Source organism: Saccoglossus kowalevskii, chromosome 7, assembly GCF_978046115.1.
Source record: "Saccoglossus kowalevskii chromosome 7, keSacKowa6.1, whole genome shotgun sequence".
Lineage (NCBI taxonomy): Eukaryota > Metazoa > Hemichordata > Enteropneusta > Harrimaniidae > Saccoglossus > Saccoglossus kowalevskii.
The window spans coordinates 8,715,340-8,723,745 of NC_140647.1; positions in this window are offsets into that span (position 1 = coordinate 8,715,340).

Sequence of the window (8,406 nt, forward strand, 5' to 3'; positions counted from 1 at the left end):
GAAGGTGACGTGTGCAAAAGGGTGAGAGGTAGTCGAAGTTCCCGGATGAGTGATTAACAAAACGAGGACGTACGAAGTTTTCCGAATCAACTTCGTGATTTACACATCGACATGCAGGAAGGATTCAGGGCTCATACCACTAATTGGAACTCCATAGGCTACGAACGGTGATTGGTTGATAGGTGCAGTAGGTGGCATGAACCAAGGACAGACCAAATCGAAACATGAACCCGCGAAAGTCTCGGAAGTTATCATCGCAAACAGTTCGGAGTGCGTCCCGGTGGTGCAGTCAACGGAGCTGTTCACCGAAAAGGCTTTGTTATACTGCTTGCAACATAATTTAGCAACTTTCTTTTTTGATGGGGTTTTAAGTTTGTGAATTTGTAGTCCTCAGATCACAGTGTTTTTTTATTAAATCCATAACTAAATGCAAGTCGACAATTGGAGCAATGTGACTAAAATTGTATCTTGAATTTCATACAAACGCGTTTTTATATCTTTTTAACAGAAAAAAGTAACCCTTTTTGAATGTGTCACTCATCACAGAATAAAGATACAAACACGTATATCACATTTGTAAAAAATGTGGTGCCTCGCGATTCTAAAGAGATATACTTTGCTGTGTCTTTTAGTAGCCATTTAGCAAGATGAAAATAAATATGTAAATAATTATCTCAGTTTGATTTTCGGGTAAATATAGTATTTGCTACTCTGTTTAGTGAAAGTCTATTTCACTGACGTCATTCCCCTTGGTTTTCTGTAAACAACGAACATTTATTTTAAAAAATTATCATGGTGCAAGCATATTTTTTTATATTATTTGTTATTAGTATTTTAAGTTTGGATAATTAGAAGAATAATTGGTGTTACAGAATAAACAGTTGTAGGAAATGGTTACACGCAGCGGTTTGTAGGTGAACAAAACATATTGTAAAAAAAAACAGATTAAAGAAATAAAATGTATTAATTAGCCTTTCTGTAAGCTGGTGGTCATATTATGGCCCATCAGCTTGAAAACTACTGCCGAGTATGGGGTATTATTTTATTTTTTTCAAACAAAAGCTATGAAGTATATGTTATTTACAAGTTGGCGTATACCATATATTGTTACATACGCTGATATAATAATTAATATGCACAAATATCACGACTAAGATTATGCAGACCGCACCTATACATGTAATTAGTGGAAATTACATACCTATGCTGTACATTCATAATCGTTTGCGTAAGACGTCTGACCAGCGTTGGATGAAGCCTGTGTGCACGGTGGGTCAAATGGCAACAGTCATTGAGAAACTCGTTCTTTCGGTACTATACACTAAATCACGTGACCTAACCTGGTACACCATCTTAGACTTACCACAGTTCCCACGAACTTGCATACAGTCTTTTGTTAATTTGTTGGACAGGTGTTGTTTCAATAAAATAAACAAATTATGGGAGTGTATAAATGACGAAAGCCGGGTTAACGCGAAATAAACACCTGTATGCAAGTCTGACGCCATTGAGGGCGTGCGGTCTGATATCCCGGACTGACTGTCGTACCAACGTACAATGTCAGCTGCAATGTAAGGATGACACTGTATGGTTGTGAGAAAAGTCGCACAAAGACGGGCGACGGTGTGAGATAAGTCACAATCGCCTTATTTAACTGAATTATGATGAAGTAATGCAGTGCGCCAATTGGCGTAAAATAGCATCCACGTTAAATGAGAAAACAGTGAGGGGCCGAGGTGGTCTATACGAGGGAGACGGTGAGCGGTAGTTCTCTTAGGTGTTTTATTATTTGATGTGCGACTAAAAGTAACTGCGTACGTGTCAGAATGTTCTGGCGTCACACAATCTAATTATACTTCTACACAAGACTACGAAGCAAGTAATCCCCGAATATTGCCTTCAATAACCAAGAACCTATTCCAAACATTTCAGGCATGTACTGCAGATCCCGCGGGTTCATCCCGGGAGTAGAAAGGGCACGTCTCGCTGGGAAGTTGGACACAAAGACAAACAGACTATACTATGAAACACTTTGAAATAGCTACATACCATTTTAGCGAATTTGACTCAATGCACGAATTAACTGAATCTTAATTTAGCTAAAGTGCCAACAATCTCGCTGTGAGAATATACTCTATTCTAATTAGCGACATTTTAATTATGACGGAATTGCGGATTAACTAAAATAACGTGCTAGCTAAAAAGACACGTTTTACAGTGTAAGAAAGTGTAATTGGTGAAACATATGCTGAACTGAGCCTAAATTAAAAATTTCAAATCTCTGATAACTGTAATTATATGTGTTCTAATATATAAAGCTAAATTAAATGTATATAACGGTATTACTTAGACTTGAACCATCGACTGAGGGCGCAGTTCAAATTCGAAGACAGGGAACTGCGGGTATATCACAGGGCAATTTGGTCAAAACATAAGAATCATATACAGTAATCAGCACGAAATAGGTAGAAAATAGGTTTGTTAATTGTGATTGGCTGATGCTCATGAGAGAGAAATGTCGGAGACTTCATGAATCCCCCCCCCCGACGAGTTTTTCACAGTACCGAAATAACTCTCGATGCAAATCAACTTTCGTATTAGCTCGCCACGATTACGTTTCACACGATTTATTCAATTTGTCAGAATGATCACTCAACCCGAATGATTTCGTGGAATACATTCAATGACACCGGACGTAGCAATGAAACCTAGTTCGATTATATATACACATTGCTTACCAATCGATTCCACGAACCCCAGAAATGTAATGCTTTTTAGCACGAGGAAGGCGAATTCGGTGTTGTTCTTATTCATATCAGCTACGCCTTTGACACAACTGATGATCGCGGGAAGGGGGGGGGGCTGACAAGTGTTTACCAGGTGATGGGGCCCAGGACCAGGGAGAGGGTCGTTTGAAAGGTAGTGATAATCGGGGAGAGGATCATTTTGCAGGTGGGATGACTGGAAGAGGGTCGTTGGGCGGGTGAGGATGACAGAAGTGGGTCATCGGGCAGGTGGTGATGACCAGAAGAGGGTCGTTCGACAGATGAGGTTAACCGGAAGAGGGTCGTTCGCCGAGTGATGATGACGGGAAACGTGCATGTTAATGAGAAGCTTTATCTTCATTATCGGTTCATTGGTTGAGATGTGCTTGCACACTAAGAGTTGTGAAACGCACAGAAAAATTACGTAACTAGGTTTAACATGATATAATAAGCTATAATAAATTCCACAAATTTCAGTTTTTTAATCAATCTTGACTTCCGTGTTTCGAAGAAAGTGTTTTGTATAGTTGTTCATTTAGCGAGAGTAATCGAGAAGTGTACCCATATTTGGTCAGCAATAGCGCCATGTGATATGCCACGACGCCAGCGCTTGTTACTCGCGGTTGACTGAAGCTGAGTCTGGTGTGCATGAAGTACACATATACAGCGATGAACTTGGGGTTCACGAATTACAAACTCGGGGAGGAAAATGGTAGATTCAGAAAACCAAATCTACACAGGGAAACTTTTGCAGAAAAAAATCTACAGGGGAATGAGAGATTAATATTAAAAGTATTTTAAAATCATATTTGACACCATAGCTGAACAAAGTATATAACACAAAACGAAGAAAAACTTTAATATACTTAGTATATTAATTAATTAGCACTGTTTTTCTATCATCTCCCATGTAAGAGTTCCTATTGATAGAAGAGTACCTTAACGCTTCGTGGAATCTTATAGCTTCGTGGAATACCGTCGTACCGGATGTCAAGGTTACAGTTGTGAGATTGATGCGTTGTTTGATTATATGGGATACACAACACTATATTCTTTAGAATACCAATGTCTTGACGTATGCACTTGACCGTGTTCATGAAGTAAATCAAACAATAAAAGCGCGATAAAATTCAATAAATTAAAACTCGAAGATTGATTTAATTTCACTGAAATTATCGTCCTACACTGAACCTGTATTTGTTGAGTATAGGTCATTACTATGATAAAACACCTCGCTTATTAAAACAGTATTGCCCATTACTATTTGACAAATTTGTTTAAATTGTATTGTTTCCGTCCCTGGATACTAATTTTTGTTTGGAACCCCAAACGATTTTAACTCTTTTTTTTTAGGGTTTTTGAATTTTTCAGCTTTTGGGGAGATATGTCCGGGCAATTATTTACAGACTCAAGCATGTGTATATTGATCGTAACAATATTGTCATTTATAAACATGTGGTTAATTAATTAATTAGTAAATACAATTATTATCATTATTTTTTGTGAAAATTTGTTTACAGGTATGTGAAGAATAGGAATATTGTATACCTAGTATTAGAATATGTTATTTGTCTTGATTTAATTGAAAATATCAATGAATACAAATAGTGTAAGACCCTACGTATGCAGCCATCCACCATAATTTACGTCTTTATACATAGGTTCATTTGACCAAACCAAAATGGCGATCACTTGTCAAATTAGACAGATATATTAGGCCCCAAAAAAAACTTATGTTGCCCTCAAGTCGGAAAATAATTTTTTTTTGTAAACTCGTGAAAACTAAGGGTATCGTAAATAGCCGAGGTATATGGACTTCATATTATTCGGAACATGTCAGAGAAATACAGATCAACCCGAGGTTCAAAGTCGCCACTTATCCCCCCCGGGAACCATGGAGATCAAACAACAGTCCGGAACGGCCAGTCTTTATAAGAGTGGTCACTAACACAGGTCACATTACAGTCAGTGTTTATAAGAGTGGTCGCTAACACAGGTCACATTACAGTCAGTGTTTATAAGAGTGGTCGCTAACACAGGTCACATTACAGTCAGTCTTTATAAGAGTGGTCACTAACACAGGTCACATTACAGTCAGTCTTTATAAGAGTGGTCACTAACACAGGTCACATTACAGTCAGTATTTATAAGAGTGGTCACTAACACAGGTCACATTACAGTCAGTATTTATAAGAGTGGTCACTAACACAGGTCACATTACAGTCAGTCTTTATAAGAGTGGTCATTAACACAGTTCACATTACAGTCAGTCTTTATAAGAGTGGTCACTAACACAGGTCACATTACAGTCAGTGTTTATAAGAGTGGTCGCTAACACAGGTCACATTACAGTCAGTCTTTATAAGAGTGGTCACTAACACAGGTCACATTACAGTCAGTGTTTATAAGAGTGGTCACTAACACAGGTCACATTACAGTCAGTGTTTATAAGAGTGGTCACTAACACATGTGACATTACAGTCAGTCTTTATAAGAGTGGTCACTAACACAGGTCACATTACAGTCAGTCTTTATAAGAGTGGTCATTAACACAGGTCACATTACAACCAGTCTTTATAAGAGTGGTCACTAACACAGGTCACATTACAGTCAGTGTTTATAAGAGTGGTCACTAACACAGGTCACATTACAGTCAGTCTTTATAAGAGTGGTCACTAACACATGTGACATTACAGTCAGTGTTTATAAGAGTGGTCGCTAACACAGGTCACATTACAGTCAGTATTTATAAGAGTGGTCATTAACACAGGTCACATTACAACCAGTCTTTATAAGAGTGGTCTCTAACACAGGTCACATTACAGTCAGTATTTATAAGAGTGGTCACTAACACAGGTCACATTACAGTCAGTGTTTATAAGAGTGGTCACTAACACATGTGACATTACAGTCAGTGTTTATAAGAGTGGTCACTAACACAGGTCACATTACAGTCAGTGTTTATAAGAGTGGTCGCTAACACAGGTCACATTACAGTCAGTGTTTATAAGAGTGGTCGCTAACACAGGTCACATTACAGTCAGTGTTTATAAGAGTGGTCACTAACACAGGTCACATTACAGTCAGTCTTTATAAGAGTGGTCGCTAAAACAAGTTTGGTTGTACTGGATAAGGCCAAATATTTCCTTCAAATGCAGTTATCGATTCTTTGGTTGTCGTCACAAGTTTTGATATTGATTCGATACTTCCCTGACATCAAATTATTATAAATAAAATAACAGTCGTTGAATAATAAAGAAAAAAAATGGCCACGCCAATGAAACCAGTCACTGATACTTTAAGCTAGAAGCCTACACGTAATTTTTGATATAGTTGGTCATAAATCGCATGACTATGTTCATTGGTTTATTATGTAAAATCATGGTCCTATTGTCCCATGGTACCATGAAATTGCATTCTTTTGTGAGTTACAGTGATGCATTTTGAGAAACTTGTCCATATATTTGTCAAAAATCGCTATTTTATTACAATTATATTGAACACAGTGTTAAAATGCACTTTGACACTTTTTAAAATTCATATGTTTTAAATAATTCAGAAAAAACAAAAAGTATCCCATTATTCACAATGTATATTTTTACAGCATATCCACCAGCCTACATATAATAGAATATAATATCTCCGCCACTGGAACCTATGGTAAAAGCGTTATGATACTCACAAAATGGTCACTACCCACTAAAATACAACCATCAAATTCTAGAAAATTAGGCTGGTGAACCCAACTTTTTTAAAGTAAATATCTTTATATTGCTAGGAGTCCAATTCTTCTCAAGATGGATAAATTCTGGGTATTGGTATACGACGAGTGTATCGAATCCGCATAGAGACTAACTAAGTTCCAAAATGTTTGATCAATTATATTAATATAATAAATAAATTTTGAGTTTGAAAATTATCTGAAAATTATCTGAAAATTATAAATAATTTCAACCTCCGAAAAATGCCAAGTAAATTTAGAATCAGTGATCACAATCTAAAGATTGAACTAGGGAGAAGGAACGAATCAAAAATTTTGTTAGATTTTATCCTTAAATGTCCTTCATTTAAAAGTGAAAGGAAAAGATTTATGAAGATTGTCTTTCTAAAGTCTAATTTACCAGATGATATTTTTTTGAGGTAATGACTATACCTTAAAGATACTATCTATAAATCCCCTGATTAAATGTTGTGAGAATATTGAAGTTATTATTTTGATATTTCTTTAGTCCTTATTTTTTCAGTTTCACTGTTTGTTTTTATTACATTTGTTTATTTATGTCTTGTTATTATCTTCGCCTTACTAAATCCTCTGATGATTTATTTGTGTATTAAAGTTATTATTATAATCGACAGGAAAACAACCTCTTAACCATGCAATGGACCGTATAACGCAGACTAAATATAACTACAAACTACGCAATGTCACCAAATGAATGAATAGATTTCAAAAGAAAACTAAAATCGGCTCAGTGTAAAATGAGAACAACTGAGTTTCAGATTACCATATGCATCTTTCGGGCTCGTTGTGTTTGTGTCATATGTGTTAAATTAAAGCGCGGTAGTCGTCGCGTTGCGCATGTGCGAGATATATGGGTCTCATATAAACAAAGATGGCGACTTTGACTGTTGCGCAGATCAACGAGTGCGAACTGACACGTTTCCAAGCCTTAATTGGGTAATTTTCGAAGAAGTCACAGGCGGTAATCAGTGCAAGTCGCGCCCAGGTCAAACCTTATACTTGTGATTTCCATTTTAAGAGCGCATTGGATTGTGGGAAAATCAATGTTTATCAACACGAATATCGAACATGCGCAGCGCGACGACTACCGCGCTTGAATATACATGTACTCCAATACGCTGCTGAAAATGATTTGTACAATAACAGAAATAATTTTGGTTTTCGCTCTTCCCACTAAAATATATGGTTAAGTGTCAGTCTGCAAATACACACTCCACATAGAAATACATAACGTTCGTTAACTGCTGGCTGAAGTATAAACATGCCGTCTATAAACGCCCGATCCATGCGATATTTTTATGAGCAACAATCTCCCGGTGGCTAAGGGGGTTAAATCTTTTCTTGTTTGCAATGTTTACAAAATGCCCGCAACACGATATTCCGATGGGGCCACCGTTACCAACTTGTTGATTGTATGTAACTTATGCCAAGCGCCCCATACTGAGTATTGTATAATAAAATACGTCGTGTCACATATTCTTACAATGAAACCTTATATTACTTATTTCAATTCATTTTCGCCGTGTTATTCCCACCGAACCACACCCGTACTAATATCCGGCTTACTTGTTGGACTTCCGCATTAAGGATTAAATTCGAGGAATTGATTTCAGTATTTTGGAAAACGCCGCCATCGGTGAGTCATGGAGTCGATTGACTGATCGGTGATCGGTGTTTCTTTCAGAAATTTTGCTTCTTTAGTAAAACTTTAAAATGGGTTTTTATAAACCTCAAATGACATTTTATGTTAGAAACATGCATTCATGTTGAATTGTATCACAGTAAGGTACTTTCCACGGTAGAGATGGAACTCCTCTGTGATTTTTCACGCAAGCCCACAATTTTGCTTTAAAATGATGAAATTGGTCAAAATTCAAAATTGTAACTGTAATCTGTCAT